We start from the raw sequence: 17,513 nt of genomic DNA on the forward strand, positions 1-17,513 counted from the left end.
TAAACTCTGTTCTATGTACTATATCTACTGCCATTGTTTAACAAACCAACCTCTACCTAACTGGGGCAAAATATCAACTCTTTGACATCTCTTACTTTTTTGCCAATATGTGGAGGTCCTGGTATCTGACTGGGTGTACAAAGTTAAAAATCACATGACACCAGGTTATAGTCCAAGAAGTTTATTTGAAAACACAATCTTTCAGAGCACTGCTCCTTCATCAGGTAGCTAGTGGAGGAGGATGCATAGGGCACAGAATTTATAAGTGGAAGATCAAAGTGTCATACAACTGATGTGATGTCTTAGGCAAACCTTGATGGCTGTTAAGTCTGTAATCACTTAGAATGGTGATTCTAAGGTTTCAATTGATTAATATGTAAATCTCAGAAGGAGGAACCATCATCATATCGAATAGAACAGACTACTGCAAGGAAACACACCAACAACTCAACAACCAGGAACATGACAGGCAATTCCTGGCTGATCTAACAGAAGAACACAAATTGGAGTAAACAGACTGATTAAGACTTTTGATCCAGGCCCTCAGAGTGCCGTACACATTCTCATCCCGCGTACTTCTTGCATAAGGCACTTCTAAAGATATACAAAGCTAACACACCTGAAGGTTCCTTCATATCAGGCAACCTCTCTCAATTTTGTGTGAGAACCTCTCTCAATTTTGAAAGCCATTGTAAAGGAACCCCAGCTTCTGTCGTGACACTATGGATTTTGTGCAAAAACTCAGCACCCAATGGACCAATCGAACCAGGAACATTTCTCATCACAATGCATCCCTCACGACAACAGACTCGATGCTCAACACAATCAACTGCCAATCGCTAAGCACTATCCTAAAACTCATCCACTTCATCTTCAACCACAACATCAACACCAGTTCTTCATCCAGACACACGGAACAACCAGGGTGGCCAAAGTTGCACTCCAATATGGCAATGTTTTTATGCACAAGCTTGAACAAGACTTCTTTGCTGCACAGGACTCTGACCAATGCTATTCGCCAGATACATTGACAACATTTTCTTCCTCTGGACCCATGGCGAAGAATCATGAAAACAATTACATACTAATATCAACAAGTTTCATCCTACCAATAGACTTATCATGGACTATCCTTTCAAATCAGTCTCATTCTTGGACACATGCATCTCCACCAAGGACTGACACCTCAGTACCTCACTCTACCGCAAACCTATGAATAACTTCACGATGCTGCACTTCTCTAGCTTCCACCTTAAACATATTAAGTAAGCACCTATGGGCATGCCGTACACATACACAGGATCTGTTCAGATGAGGAAGAACATGACGGACACCTGAAGGTGTTGAAGGACATCCTGATAAGAACAGTTGTGATGCTCAACTCATTGATTGCCAATTCTGACGTGCCACAGCAAGAAATCCTAATGAGATCCTCAGGAGACAGACACAGGATACAACAGATAGGGTGCGTTCATCACCCATTACTTTCTGGGAGTGGAGAAACGACAGTGTTCTTCACAACCTGCCATACATTATCAAGGAGGATGAGCGCCTTGCCAAGATCTTTTCTATGCCTCCACTTCTCACTTTCAAACAACTGCCAAATCTTAAACAGACCAGTTGTTCTCAGCAAACTACCCAGCCTTCAGGACAACAAAGACCACAACACCATACAACTCTGCCATGGTAATCGCTGCAAGACAAGTCAGAGCATTGACATGGATACTACCATTATACCTGGCAATACCCGTGCATGGCAGGTCCACATGTGACTCGGCCAACATTTATCTGCCTCATATGCTGCAAGCAACGATGCTCTGAGGCATGGTATATTGGCGAAATCATGCATACACTACGACAATGGATGAATGGACACCATGCAATGATCGCCATACAGGGATGTACCCTCCCAGGTGGGGAACACTTCAGTGGTCAAGGACCTTTGGCCTCAGATCTTTGGGTGAACATCTTCCAAGGCAAAGTCCGGGATAAGCAATAGCGCAAAGTCGCCAAGCAAAGGCTGAAAGCTAAGCTCTGTACCCATGAGGATGGCCTCAATCGGGATCTTGGGTTCACGTCACACTACAGGTGACCCCACCACACTATACACTCTCTCTCTCCACACACACACACGCACGCACACACACTTGTTCACAAGCGTGCACACACACGCACACACTTACAGACCCTCTCACATATACGCACTCTCTCTCACACACACACACCCTCTCAGAGGCAAACACTCTGTCACACTTGCACACACTCTCTCTCTCAAGCACGTACACACACACACACACACACACACACACACACTTTCCCTCTCTCCCCCACCCTACACATACACATACGTCTATGGGGTGAATTTACACTTGCAGATTTGTATTCGCTGATACATTCTATTTTGTTCAAAAACACACGATCTGTAAGGCAGTTAGTCAATGTGACATTTTATAAATTCTTTCCTTGGAAATACCAACACTCTGACTCCAGTTTGGGACATAAGACGTATGTCCCCATAGTCCTTCTAAACTCCATTGAGTATAGTCCCAGAGTCCTCAAACGTTCCTCATAAATTAAGCCTTTCATTCCTGGGAATATTCTCAGGAACCTCCTGTGGACCTACATCTTTCCTGAGGTATGGGCCCAAAATTGCTCACAATACTCCAAATGTGCTCTGACCAGAGCCTTATAAAACCTCAAATACATCTCTGCTTTTATATTTTAGTCCTCTTGTGATGAATGACAACATCGTATTTGCTTTCCTAACTACTGATTCAACCTGTAAGTTTACCTTGAGAGAATCCTGGACCAAGACTCCCAAGTCCCTTCACACTACAGGTTTCTGAATTTTCTCCACATTTGATAAATAGTCCATGAGTCTACTCTTCCTACCAAAGTGCATGACCTCAGACGTTCCCACGTTGTATTCCATCTGCCATTTCTTTGCCCAATTTCCAAACCTGTCTGAAACTTTCTGCAGCTTCCCCAACTCCTCAATACTACCTGCCCCTCCACCTATCTTTGTATCATCTGCAAACCTAGCCAGAATGCCCTCAATTCCTTCATTCAGATCATTAATGTATAAAGTGAAAGTTGTGGTCTCAACACTGACCCTTGTGGAACACCACTTGTCACCAGCTTCCATCCTGAGAAGGACCTTCATATCTCCAATCTCTGCCTTCTGCCAGACTGCCAATCTTCTATCTTTGCTAGCTTCTTGTCTCTCACACCATTATCTTACTCAGCAGCCTCCTGTGCGGCACTTTATCAAACGTCTTCTCGAAGTCCAGATAGTTGATATCCATTGGCTCTCTTTGGTCTAAACTACTTGTTACCTCCTCATAGAATTCTAGCAGATTTGTCAGGCATGACCTCCCCTTGATGAAACCATGCTGACTTTTCCCTATTTTACCATACACTTCCAAATGTTCAGAAATCTCATCCTTCACAATGCGCTCCAAAATCTTACCAACGACCTGAGGTCAGGCTAATTGGCCTAAAATGTCCCGTCTTTTACCTTGTTCCCTTCTTAAACAGGGGAGTTACATTAATAAATTTCCAGTTATCTGGAACTCAATCTGACTCCAGTGATACTTGAAAGATCAGTAGTAAAGCCGTCACTATCTCTCCAGCTATCTCCTTCAGATCTCTGGAATGTAGCCCATCTGGTCCGGCAATTTATTTACATTCAGACCTTCCAGTTTTCCTAGCACCTTTTCCTTGGTGATGGCCACTGTAGTTATTTCTAGCCCCCAACTCTCTTGAATTTTTGATTATATTATTTGTGCTCCACCATGAAGACTTACCCAAAGTAGTTACTCAGTTCCTCAGCTATTTCTTTGTTCCCGACCACTATTGCTCCAGCATCATTTTCCAACAGTCCAATGATCACTTTTGTGTCTTTTGCCCTTTATATATCTAAAGAAACTCTTGCAATCTTTCATAATATTACCGACTACCTTACTCTCATATTTAATCCTCACCCTCCTTATTTCTTTCTTCATTGCCCTCTGTTGTAGGCTTCCAAATCCTCTGGCTTCCCACTGCACTTCACAACATTATATGCTTTCTCTCTCGATTTTATGTTATCCCTAATTTCCCTAGTCAGCCATGGTTGCCTCATCTTCCCTTTAGTATACTTCTTTTTCTTCAGGATGAATTTTTGCTGTGTCTCTCCAGAAACTCCTGCCATTGCTGTTCCACTGTCTTTCCTGCTGGGTCCCTCCCCCAGGCAATTCTGGTCAGCTCCTCCCTCATGTCTCTTAGTTGCGAGAACAAACTCGATTGTCAGAACTAGACTGGGAGGGAGTATTTTGTTCGGATAACGGACAGTTCAGATAATGGATTGTTTGGATAATGGATAGCATTTTTACAGGACCATGAGATCTTGTTTGGATAATCTGCAATCGGATAATTGATGTTCAGATAATCAAGGCTGTTCAGTTTTCAGCTATAATAATGTTACATCTGATTCTATCTTTTCCCCCTCAAACTGCAGAGTAAATTTTATTATATTATGGTCACTGCCTAAGGGTTCCTTCCCCTTAAGCTCCCTTATCAAGTCGGCATCATTGAAAAACACCACTAAATCCAGTATGGCCTGTTCGCTAGTGGGCTCCATCACAAGCTGCTCCAAAAAGCCATCTCATAGACATTCCACAAGTTCCATTTCTTGCAATTCACTACCAACCCAGGTTTTCCCAGTCCACCTCCATATTGAAACCCTCATGATCACTGTAACCTTGCCTTTCTTACATACCTTTTCTATCTCTTTTCTTCCCCAAATCCTGACTACTGATTGGAGGCATGTACATAACTCCCATTATGGTTTTCTTACCTTTGTGGTTCCTCAACTCTACCCACACAGATTATATCATCCGAACCTATTTTATTTATTGCTATTAATTTAATTTCATTTCATTTTTTTTTAAACTGACAAGGCAACCTCACCCCCTCTGCCCATCTGCCTGTCTTTTCGATAGGATGTATATCCTAGGGTATTTAGCTCCCAGTCCTGATCCCCTTGCAGCCATGTCTCCGTGTTGCCCATTACATCACGCAAGACAGACTCTAACCTTACATCTTTAATCATTGTCTGAACTGAGAGGTCACCTTTTTTTATATACTGATAACACCTGAGGGCAGTAAATTCTGGGATTTACATGTTAATCAATCGCCATTCTTAGTGATTTACTGTATAGACTTAACAGCCATCTAGGTTTGTCAAATACATCACATCAGTTGTATGACACTTTGATCTTTCACAAAAAATTCTGTGCCATCTGAATCCTGCCCCACTAGCTACCTGACAAAGGAGCAGTGCTCTGAAAGCTTGTGTTTTCGAATAGCCTGGTTGTTGGGTGTACTGGGAAATAGTTAAAAATCACACATGATCCAACTATCAAACATTAAGCCATAATTTTCAGAACTATCACTGGTATAATTTCTTCTGGAGATTTCTTTCCCCAACCTCATAATTGACTCAGCCTTGAACAGTCACTAATACTTTCTTCAGATCAAAGATGTTTTGCTGTAATCTGTTGAAGCCTCATTGGTATTTCCCCCCATTTTCAATTTTACCGTTCACACACCTAACTCATTTGATGCCTCCAGCACTAAGTTTCCAGTTTCTTGGCCTTAACTGCTTCTTTATCATCATGAATATTTAATCTTTCCAGGTTTCCACATCCCCACTAGAGTGGTCTGAGGACTCTCCTTTTTTGCTCAAATAGTGACCCATCTAATCCCCATCTATAACCCCTAACACCTGGCTGAATTTTTGGACTGTCTGCACAACTTCTCCTTTAATTCTATTTGCTGCCTTCAAATGCTTTAAGAATGAGTATACCCCCGAGCTGTGTCCCCCATTTCATAGACATGAGCGACGTTGTTCTAGTCCTATTCCAATCTCTTCACTCATATCCTTCTCTTTTACTCTGACTGTACTGGTGCTATTAGTTGCTCTTGATTTTCACCCTTCCCCTCATCACATGATTCAACTAATTCTTTTTCCTTTCCTTCTTTGACTCCTCCATCTCCATTTCTGGGCACTGAATATAAATAAGTATGTACTCTCCCAATTCCTCCGTTTTATTGGTTAATTGATTTATTTATTGTGAAGTACAGTGAAAAGCTTTGTTTACGAGCAGTACAGGCAGATCATGTAAGCAAGGATGTACAGATCAGAGGTTGTAAAAACACTTAGACAGAAGCATACAAATTAAATTGCACAGGGCGTGAGCTATGCTAGATCAATGTTAGCAAAATCAACATTAATCAAGGCTGGAGAGTCCATTCATCAGTCCAATCAGACCGTGTATTATTTCAATGAAAGGTTTTTCATACCAGTGTATCACGTCACCCTTTTCCCTCAAATAAAGATCACTCCCGTCAATGTCTCACTTACCCACTTCTGCACTGTGGTTGTCAGTGTCCTGGGCTATGTCTGCTTCCTTCACTTTTGCTCTCATCCATATGGGACCAACAAGGCACTCGTTGTCTTCACCTTCCAACTACCAATCCCTTTCAGAATATGGAACACCAGAAAGATCATGCAGGCTGAGCGCTTAGAGCAGACTGAATGCTAAATTAAGGCATTTGATCTGGGAACTCTGGAGGACATTTCTCAAGGCATAATTTAGATTAACACGTGGAATCGACTTTGCATTTAAAACTGCAAAAGAGGTTACACACTATCTCTGACACCACATTAACAGAACTGTCTGTCAGCAGCAACGTCAGTTGACAATCATTTTAAGATGTTTGCTTGAATAAGTGTTAATTACTGTAGTAGGATGAAAATTAACAGTTCTAAATGGTATGTGAATCATAACTTGTGTGAAACATTTGAGAAGCACAAGGTAATTAAGAAGTAGAATGCTTTGTAAACTGAGTGCTAAAGTTGAGACTTCAGTGCATGTGGGATCTAGCTGAAAAAGGGAGAGTGAGAAGTCATATGACACCAGGTCAGAGTCCAATAGGTTTATTTAAAATCACAAACTTTCATCACACTGCTCCTTTGACAGGTGAAGGAGTTTGGAGATAGCACTGCATTACTGGACAAGCGTGTTTGCGGTATGAGCAACTTGATCCCCAAGTCATCTCAGTGAATGAAATCTCAGGGAGGAGGAGAGCTACCTGGAAACTTGGTCATTTTACAAAGAACAAAATAATAACAAGAACCACGGAGAGATGAAACACAGACTGAGTGACATACCTGAAGCATTCACACTAATTTTCTCTTTGCAGTTGCTCTCTGACCTACTGAACCTTTCCAAAATTTTGATATTTCAGACTTTTTAGCCGTACAGTATTTTGCTTTTGCATTAATGGGTAGTAGAATGATCCTCTTCTATGTGATTGCCATGCTCAGCAAAAAGTCAGTTTTCATCTATGTCATGAAACTGCGTTTTATGTTAAATAATGATTCGAACCTTTCTGCAAAAAAATTGAATTGAACTTTCAAATACTGGGCCATTGAAAGTGACTTCAGTTTACAACAAAAAGTAGTCACTCCAAATTACATTATTGTATATTCTTTATTGAAAACCATTTGAATGGAGAGAGCAGACCCATTGGATCTAATGCAAAGCAGCTGAAGAACTCCTTGCTCTGTGAACCCAATCTTTTTAAAAAAGGCCATCTATTCTTCCCATTTATGGCCTGGGATGTTTGACAGGATTGGAGCTCAAACCAGGTGAGCCAGGAAAAGCTGTGGCAGATGCCAGCTGGGGAGATCAGCACTGTGTCAAAAAGTTTAAATAAAGGAATAACATTTCAAACATTCCTCCATACCTCATTCCTTACATTCCCTCACACTTCCTCATACTCATGAATTATCCATGGCTACTCACATTTGCTATGACAACTCAGAGCTTACTGCCACTCATTATCCTTTCTCCCTTCTTCTCCCATGCCAGCTCATCAAGTATCAGGAGGGTATCATCAGGAGAGAAAAGAAAATGGTTTATTTCTTAGAATCATAGAGATGTACAGCATGGAAACAGACCCTTCGGTCCAACTCGCCCATGCTGAACAGATATCCTAAACTAATCTAGTCACATTTGTCAGCACTTGGCCCATCTCCCTCTAAACCCTTCCTACTCATATACCCATCCAAATGCCTTTTAACTGCTGTAATTGTACCAGCCTCCACCACTTCCTCTGGCAGCTCATTCCATACATGCACCACGCTGTGTGAAAAAGTTGACCCTTAGGTCCCTTTTAATCTTTCCCCTCTAATCTTAAACCAATGCCCTCTAGTTAAGTTCCATATTGCATATTACTGTCTAGAAAAGTACTCATTCATAAAAAAATAAGTTTTGACAGGTTGTGACAGTTTTTGAACTTTTTGATAAGTAACGACGCTTCTTGACAGGTGTTAACAGGTCATTTAAAGATTTGACTATTTCAGGAGTTTTATGTACTTTTTTGTTCAATCTTCTTTGGAGGTAACAATCACAAATGTCCCTGAGTCTCCTTCAAAGGAGACCGGACTCCTCCCCTCCCATAAACGTCTGCACCCTAACCAAAGGTACACTTGTACCTAATTCACAGAAGTGTCTCAGCTCTCCGAAAGAATGCTCCAGCTATATAAAACAAATGCATTGAGAAGAGACCCACTCTTATCTGGTCTAATCTCCACAATGCTTGGAACATAACAGTGCGATACAGGCCCTTCAGCCTTCAATGTTGAGCCTACCTGTGGAACCAATCTGAAGCCCATCTATCCTACGCTATTCCATTTTCATCCATATATTTATCCAATGACCATTTAAATGCCCTTAAAGTTGGCGAGTCTACTACTGTTGTGGGCAGTGCGTTCCATGCCCCTGCTACTCTCTAAGTAAAGAAACTACCTCTGACATCTGTCCTATATCCGTCACTCCTCAATTTAAAGCTTTGTCTCTTTGTGTTAGCCATCACCATCCGAGGAAAAAGGCTCTCACTGTCCACCCTATCTAGCCCACTGATTATCTTATATGTCTCAATTAAGTCATTTCTCATCCTTCTTCTTTCTAATGAATACTGCCTCAAGTCCCTCAGCCTTTCCTCATAAGATCTTCCCTCCATACCAGGCAACATCCAAGTAAATCTCCTCTGAGCCCTTTCCAAAGTTTCCACATCCTTTCCTATAATGCGGTGACCAGAACTGTACGCAATTCTCCAAGTGCTGCCACACTAGAGTTTGGTATAGCTACAGCATGACCTCATGGCTCCGAAACTCAATCCCTCTACAATAAAAGCTAACACACTGTATGCCTATTTAACAACCCTATCAACCTGGGTGGCAACTTTCAGAAATCTATGCACATGGATATCAAGATCTCTCTGCTCATTAGTCCAGTACTCTGTATTCCTGTTGCTGCTTCCAAAGTGTATCACCTCACACTTTTCCACATTAAACTCCATCTGCCACCTCAGAGCCTAGCTCTGCAGCTTATCTATGTTCCCCTGAAATCTGCAACATACTTCAGCACTATCCACAACTCCACTGATCTTAGAGTCATCCACAAATGTACTAACCCATCCTTCTACGGCCTCGTCTAGGTCCTTTATAAAAATGACAAACAATAGACCCAAATAAAACCCTTGCAATACATGACTAGTATCTGAACTCAAGGATGAACATTTCCCATCAACCACCACCTTCTGTCTTCCTTCAGCTAGCCAATTTCTGATCCAAACCACTAAATCAGCCTCAATCCCATGCCTCTGTATTTTGTGCATAAGCCTAGTGTGGGGAACATTATCAAACACCTTAGTGAAATCCATATACATCACATCAACCGCTTTATCCTCATCCACCTATTTGGTTACCATCTCAAAGAACTTAATAAGGTTTGTGAGGCATGATCTACCCTTCACAAAACTGTGTTGACTATCCTTAATCAAATTATTCCTTTTGAGATGATTATAAATCCTATCTCTTATTACCTTTTCCAAAACTTTGCCCACAACAGAAGTAAGGCTCACGGGTCTATAATTACCAGGGATCTCTACTTGACTTCTTGAACAAGGGGACAACATTTGTTATCCTCCAGTTTTCTGGCACTATTCCTGCAGACAATAATGACATAAAGAGCAAAACCAAAGGCTCTGCAATCTCCTTCCTGGCTTCCCAGAGAACCTTAGGATAAATCCCATCCAGCCCAAGGGACTTAACTATTTTCTCATTCTCCTGAATTGCTAACACCTCCTCCTTGTGAACCTCAATCCTATCTAGTCTAATAGTCTGTATCTCCGTTCTCCTTGACTCCATTGTCTTTTTCCTGTGTGAATATTCATTTAGCACTTCCTTGATTTCCTCGGACTCCACGCACAACTTTCCACTACTATCCTTGATTGGCCCTAATCTTTCTCTGGTCATTCTTTTAGATTAGATTCCCTACAGTATGAAAACAGGCCCTTTGGCCCAAGAAGTCCACACTGACCCTCCGAAGAGTAACCCACCCAGACCCATTCACCTACTCCCTACTAATGCACCTATCACTATGGGCAATTTAGCATGGCCAATTCACCTGACCCGTACATATTTGGACTATGGGAGGAAACCAGAGCACCCAGAGGAAACCCATGCAGACACAGGGAGAATGTGCAAACTCCACACAGACAGTCACCAGAGGCTGGAATTGAACCCGGGTCCCTGGTGCTGTCAGGCAGCAGTGCTAACCACTGAGCCACTGTGCCACCTCACATTCCTGATATACCTATGGAAAGCTTTCGGGTTTTCCTTGATCTTACCTGCCAATGACTTCTCATGTGCCCTCCTGGCTCTTACAGTCATATAGATGTACAGCATGCAAACAGACCCTTCAGTCCAACCCATCCATGCTGACCAGATATCCCAACCCAATCTAGCCCCACCTGCCAGCACCCAGCCCATATCCCTCCAAACCCTTCCTATTCATATACCCATCCAAATGCCTCTTAAATGTTACAATTGTACCAGTCTCCACCACTTCCTCTGGCAGCTAATTCCATACAGATCCGTAAGTGTGCTAACTCATCCTTCTATACTCTCATCTAGGTCCTTTGGGTGAAAATTTTGCCCCTTGGGTCTCTTTTATATCTTTCCCCTCTCACCCTAAACCTATGCCCTCTAGTTCTGGACTCCCCCACCCTAGGGAAGAAACTTTGTCTATTTATCCTATCCATGCCCCTCATGATTTTATAAACATCTATAAGGTCACCCCTCAGCCTCCAACGTTCCAGGGAAAACAGCCCCATCTTCTTAGCTCTCTCTTTAGGTCTTTCCTGGCTAACTTGTAACTCTCAAGTACCCTAACCGAGCCTTCACATTTTATCCTAATATAAGCTTTCTTCTTCCTCTTCTTGGAGAAAGTGAGGACTGCAGATGCTGGAGATCAGAGCCGAAAAATGTGCTGCTGGAAAAGCGCAGCAGGTCAAGCAGCATCCAAGGAGCAGGAGAATCGACGTTTCGGGCATAAGCCCTTCTTCAGGAATGTCCCTGAAAAAGGGCTTATGACTGAAACTTCAATTCTCCTGCTCCTTGGATGCTGCCTGACCTTCTGCACTCTTTCAGCAACACATTTTTCAGCTTCTTCCTCTTTTTGACAAGAGATTCAAGTTTTTTAGTAAACTAAGGCTCCCTCACCCGACAACTTCCTCCCTGCCTGACAAATACATACTTATCAAGGACCCACAGTAGCTGTTCCTTGAATAAGCTCCACATTTTAATTGTGCCCATCCCCTGCAGTTTCCTTCCCCATCCTATACATCCTAATGTTGCCTAAACACATCATAATTGCCTTTCCCCCAGCAATAATTCTTTCCTTGCTTTTTATAGCTATCCCATTCCACCACTAAAGTAAACATAACCGAATTGTGGTCACTATCACCAAAGTGCTCACCTACCTCCAAATTTAACACCTGGCCAGGTTCATTACCCAATACCAAATCTAATGTGGCCTTGCTCCTTATTGGCCTGTCTACATACTGTGTCAGGAGACCATCCTGCACACATTAGATAGGTCAGTTTTTGTCCAAAGTACTCAAACTATAGTCAAAGTTTGGAAAGTTAAAGTCCCCATAACAGCTACCCTGTTACTCTCGCTCCTATCCAGAATTATCTTTGCTATCCTTTCCTCTGCATCTCTGGAACTTTTCAGAGGCATATAGAGGCGAACAGAGTGACCTCTGCTTTCCTGTTTCTAACCTCAGCCCATACTATCTCAGCAGATGAGTCCTCAAAAGTCCTTTCTGCTACTGTGATACTGTCTTGACTAACAATGTCACACCTCCCCCTCTTTTAACATCTTCCTTGATCTTACTGAAACATCTAAATCCAGGAAACTGCAACAACCATCCCTGTCCCTGCCCTGTCCAAGTCTCCAAAATGGCCACAACACTGAAGTCCCAGGTAGCAATCCATGTTGCAAGTTCATCCACCTTATTCCAGATGCTCCTAGCATTGAAGCATACACATTTCAAACCACCTTCCTGCTTGGCAGTGAACTCTTGCAACCTTGAAATCACATTTCTAACGTCATTACTCTCAACCCCCCGGACACTGGAACTACAAGTTAGATTCCTATCCCCCTGCTGAGTTGGTTTAAACCGCTCCAAAGAGCATTAGCAAATTTCCCCCCCCCCCAGGATATTGGTACCCCTCTAGTTCAGATGTAGACCATCCTGTTTGTAGAGGTCCCACCAACCCCAGAATGAGATCCAAGTAACCAAAACCGTTCCTCCTGCACCATCCCTATAGCCATGTGTTCAACTCCTCTCTCTCCCTATTCCACATGTTGCTAGCATGTGGCATGGGCAACAAACCAGAGATAACAACTCTGTTTGTTCTGGCACTAAGCTTTCACCCTAGCTCACTGTATTTCTGCCTTAAATCCCCATCCTTTTTCCTACCTATGTCGTTAGTACCTATGTGGACCATGACTTGGGACCGCTCCACCTCCCCCTCAAGGATCCTGAAAACATGATCCAAGGCATCACAAACCCTGGCACCTTGGAGGCAACACACCAATTGTGAATCTTTCTCGTTCCCACAGAACCTCTTATCTGTCTCCCTAAGTAAGGTATCCCCATTGACGAATGCTCTATCCATTTCCCCCCACCTTCCCTTCTGAGCAAAAGGGACAGACTCTGTGCCAGAGACCTGTACCTCATTGCTCACCTCAGGTAAGTCAACACCACAACCTCACCACCCCCAACAGTATCCAAAACAGTATACTTGTTCTGAAGGGGAATGGCCACAGGGTTCCTGCACTGCCTGCCAGTTCCCTTTCTGTCTTCTGACTGTAACCCATCTGCCTTTTTCTTGGACATGAGGTGTGACTACGTCCTTGTAACTCTTCTCAATAACCTCCTCTGCCTCCCAAATGATCCGAAGTTCATTCAGCTCCAGCTCCAGTTCCCGAACATGGTTTTCGAGGAGCTGGAGTTGGATGCACTTCCAGCAGATGTAGTCAGCAGGGACACTACTGGTGACCACATTCTGCAGGAGGAACATTCAACTGCTCTAATCACCATTCTCACTATTCTAAATCTCCAAAGAGACTGTAGAAAAATAAAGAAAAATAAATTAGTTACCTTCCCAATCCGGTACACAGAATCTTTATTAGGTTAGAGGAGGAGGATGGATGGGACTCACTACCTAATTAGTGCTCCCACCCAAATATATTACTTCACTTATTTAGCAATCCTGTGTCTGCTTCTGCTCAGCGTTTGCTCCACCTAGTCACGAGGTAGGTTTTTAAATCAGTAATTCACCTTCCCGGCAGCCCCTAGTCGACACTCCCTGCTCTTCCTGCTTCTGAAACACATTGAATTCCAAAATTCAAGGAGAAAGTGAGGACTGCAAATGCTGTAGATCAGAGCTGATAATGTGTTGCTGGAAAAGCGCAGCAGGTCAGGCAGCATCTAAGGAGCGGGAGAATCGACATTTCGGGCATGAGCCCTTCTTTTCCAGCAGGCTAAGATAAAAGGTAGGGAGGAGGGACTTGGGGGAGGGGTGTTGCCTGAAACGTCGATTCTCCTGCTCCTTGGATGCTGCCTGATCTGCGCTTGTCCAAAATTCAACTTGAGCAGTGGTAGCTGATTATTTTAACAGCAGCTCCCTTTGTGAGACATGCAATAATGAAGCATGGCAACACCACACCATCACCCTCTCTCAAATCCCATTCCAATGAAAATAGAAAATATCAGGATCAGGATTAGGGATTTAGGATTACTGACATCTTCCATCATTTTCGTCCTGATGGAGAAGTTATCCATTATGCAAAAATCTGGGTCAGTATGTCTGCAAAATCCACTGAAGACAATGATCTGCTATAGAATGTGAAGGATCCTCATAAAATATCTGAGGTATTTATCTGTTGGAGAGGAACCATTAAAGCTAATCACTTGGACAATGAGGCCCTGGCTAAGACAGCTTCCAAGATATGACCTCATCAAATTACTTTTAAATACATTGACTTGAATCTGCTGGAAATTTGGAGAGGATGTCATGTGACAAGCCAAAACTTTGCATGTCTTAAGCTCCTGTATTCTTTGCAGAACTGAAGAAAAGCAGCTGAAATTCAGAGAAGGAAGAAACACTGGGGTATTTTCTCCCTTCCTCTCCCTCTCTCTCCAGTTCATCAGGTAATCCGCAAATTTTGCTTCCTAATCCTGACCATCCAGGGATATCCCTGTTGCAGACAAAGATTTCTTGGAATAATTCAACCCAGCATTTCACCTATACCTTTAAATCAGAAGCATTGAGACTGCTGAAGGAAAGCTGCAAGACCACTGAGTTCAGCATGAAGCTAGCCAAATCACCAAATGAGAGACTGTTTATTCCTTTCACTCTTTTACAGGCTTCCATTTGACTAAACTAACCTTTGCCACTCTATAATCTGTATCTTCGTGTGCATGTGAACTTCCAGCAGTGAGCACACAAGTACAATTACATGTTTGAATAAAACTCTCAGTTTATTTACTATTTTACTTAGATTAGTATAAGTATAATAAAACCAAACTCTTTCTTTGTTCAACACAGGGAAACTTGTCTGTTTTTTTTCACGAGCTCAGTGCATAAATACTGTATTTTGCTATTCGCTAAATTTGCAACCAGAAGTAAGTACTACAAGATGAAGATCAATGTATATTTGAAAGGAAAATAATAAATGGATTGAGAAGAATTCCTGTTAATTCAGATCATAAATAGTGTACAGAAAGTAATGGCTTGATCTTTTTCGCATTCAATGTTTTTCTTATTGAACCAGTTTTGTATTTCTTTTTCATCTACAGCAACGCAGACCACACAAAGGTTGCCATGAAGATCAAGGGCTATGTGTGATATTCTGTGACTTGTGGGTTGGAGCAATACACTTTAGAAGATACTAGCAGAAAGGTTACCTCCTAATTTCAAATTAATCAATCATCAAGTCAATAAACTCTTTAAACAATGAAATAGAGTTAGTCACAGTTCTGGAGATGGATTGAAAGGTCCAAGTCTTGGTCCACAATTTGAGGGGAATTGAACATTATTTAAAAATTGGTAGCATGGTAAATAACAAGGAGGATAGTCTTAGATTATAAGAGGATATTGATGGGTTGGTCAGATGGGCAGATCGGTGGCAAATGGAATTCAGTATGGACAAATGTGAAGTGATGCACTTGAGCATGATAAAGAAGGCAGGGTAATACAGGTGAGGGACGAAACATTGGAGTCATTTCTCCCTTCCTCTCCAGTTCATCAAGTAATCCTCTTTGTTTCCTAATCCTGACCATCCAGGAACATCCCTGTTGTAGACAAAGATTTCTTGAAATAATTCAACCCAGCATTTCACCTATACCTTTAAATCAGAAGCATTGGGACCTCTGAAGGAAAGCTGCAAGACCACTGGAAAACATCAAAGACTGGGGGGACCTTGCTGTGCATGTACCCTGATCACTTAAGGTATCAGGAAAGGTGGATAAAGTGGTTCAGTGGGTATCTGGGATACTTGTCTTTATTTGCTGAGGCATAGAGTTTAAAAGCAGGATAGTTAGCCTGGAACTGTATAAATGTTGGTTAGGCCACAGCCAGAGAATTCAAGTCTTAGAGTCATAGAGGTATACAGCATGGCAACAGGTCGTTTGACCCATTCATCCAAGCTGACCAAGTTTACTAAACTGACCTAGTCCCATTTGTCTACATTTGGCCCATATCCTCTTTACCTTTCCTATCCATGTACCTGTCCAAATGTCCCCCAAAAGTTGTAATTGTACCTGCCTCTGTCACTTCTTGTGGCATCTCATTCCATCTAACCACCAACTTCGCATGAAAAATTTGCCCCTTAGGTTCCTTTTAAATCTTTCCACTCTCACCTTAAATGCCTGCCCTCCAGTTCTGGACCCTCCTATCCTGGGTTGAGGGCATTGGCTATTCACCTTATCTATGCCTCTCATGATTTTATGAACCTCGATAAGGTCACCCCTCAGCTTCCTATACTCCAGTGAAAAAAGTCCCAGTCTATCTAGTCTCTCCTCTCAACTCAGACCTTCCTTTAACTGTAACATCCTTGTAAATCTTTCCTACATCCTTTCCAGTTTAATAACATCCTTCATATAGCAGGGTGACCAGAGTTGTATACAATACTCTAAATGTGCCTTACCAATGTCTTGTACAGTTGTAACATGATGTCCCAAATCTTGTACTCAATGCTCTGGCCAATGAAGCAAGCATGCCATATGCCCTTTTTACCCGCTGTCTACCTGTGAAGGACATTTCAAGGAAGTTAGTACTTGCACCTCTAGGTCACTTTGTTTGACAACACTTCCTTGGGCCCTGCCATTAACTGTCTAAGTCCTTTCCTGGTTTGTCTGACCAAAATGCAATACTTATTGTGCACTATACCATCAATTTTGGTGTCATTTGCAAACTTAATAACTATGCCTCCTATAATCTCATTCAAATCATTTATGTAAATGACAAACAACAGTGGACCCAACAACAATTCTTGCAGCACACCGCTGGTCACAAGCCTCCAGTCTGAACAACAACCCTCTACCACCAACCTCTGTCTCCCACCATCAAGGCAATTTAGTATCCAATTGGCTAGCTCTCCCTGGATCCCATGTGATTTAAGTTTACTATCTAGTCTACCATGTGGTATCTTGTCGAAGGCTTTGCTAATGTCCATGTCAACAACGTCTATCGCTCTATTTTCATATGTATTCTTTGTCACCTCTTCAAAAAATTCAATAAAGTTTCTTTGCTTGCTTCCGACAATGTCCTGGGACACACCTGATCAAGTCCTGGAGTTTATTTACCTTTTTGCATTTTAAGACTTCCAACACATCATATTCTGTAATGTGGACTTCTTTCAACTCAGCACTATTTCCTCAGCTTCCAGGTCTTTCTGCACAGTAAATACTGACAAGAAATATTCATTTATGATCTTGTTCACCTCCAGGGGCTCCACACATAGATGATCTCATTGGTCTTTGGGGGGGGCGGCATTCTCTCTCTAGGTACTCTTTACCCTTAATATATTTGTAGAATCTCTTTG

At 42.3% G+C, this 17,513-nt stretch overlaps 1 protein-coding gene across 1 annotated transcript in view; it reads right to left on the reverse strand.

Moving 5' to 3' along the window:
• gpc5a (glypican 5a) overlaps positions 1–17,513 on the reverse strand; it is a 995,175-nt gene that overhangs the window by 119,929 nt on the left and 857,733 nt on the right. The gene's annotated exons all lie outside the window — the stretch shown is intronic.

Source organism: Chiloscyllium punctatum, chromosome 9, assembly GCF_047496795.1.
Source record: "Chiloscyllium punctatum isolate Juve2018m chromosome 9, sChiPun1.3, whole genome shotgun sequence".
Taxonomy (NCBI): domain Eukaryota; kingdom Metazoa; phylum Chordata; class Chondrichthyes; order Orectolobiformes; family Hemiscylliidae; genus Chiloscyllium; species Chiloscyllium punctatum.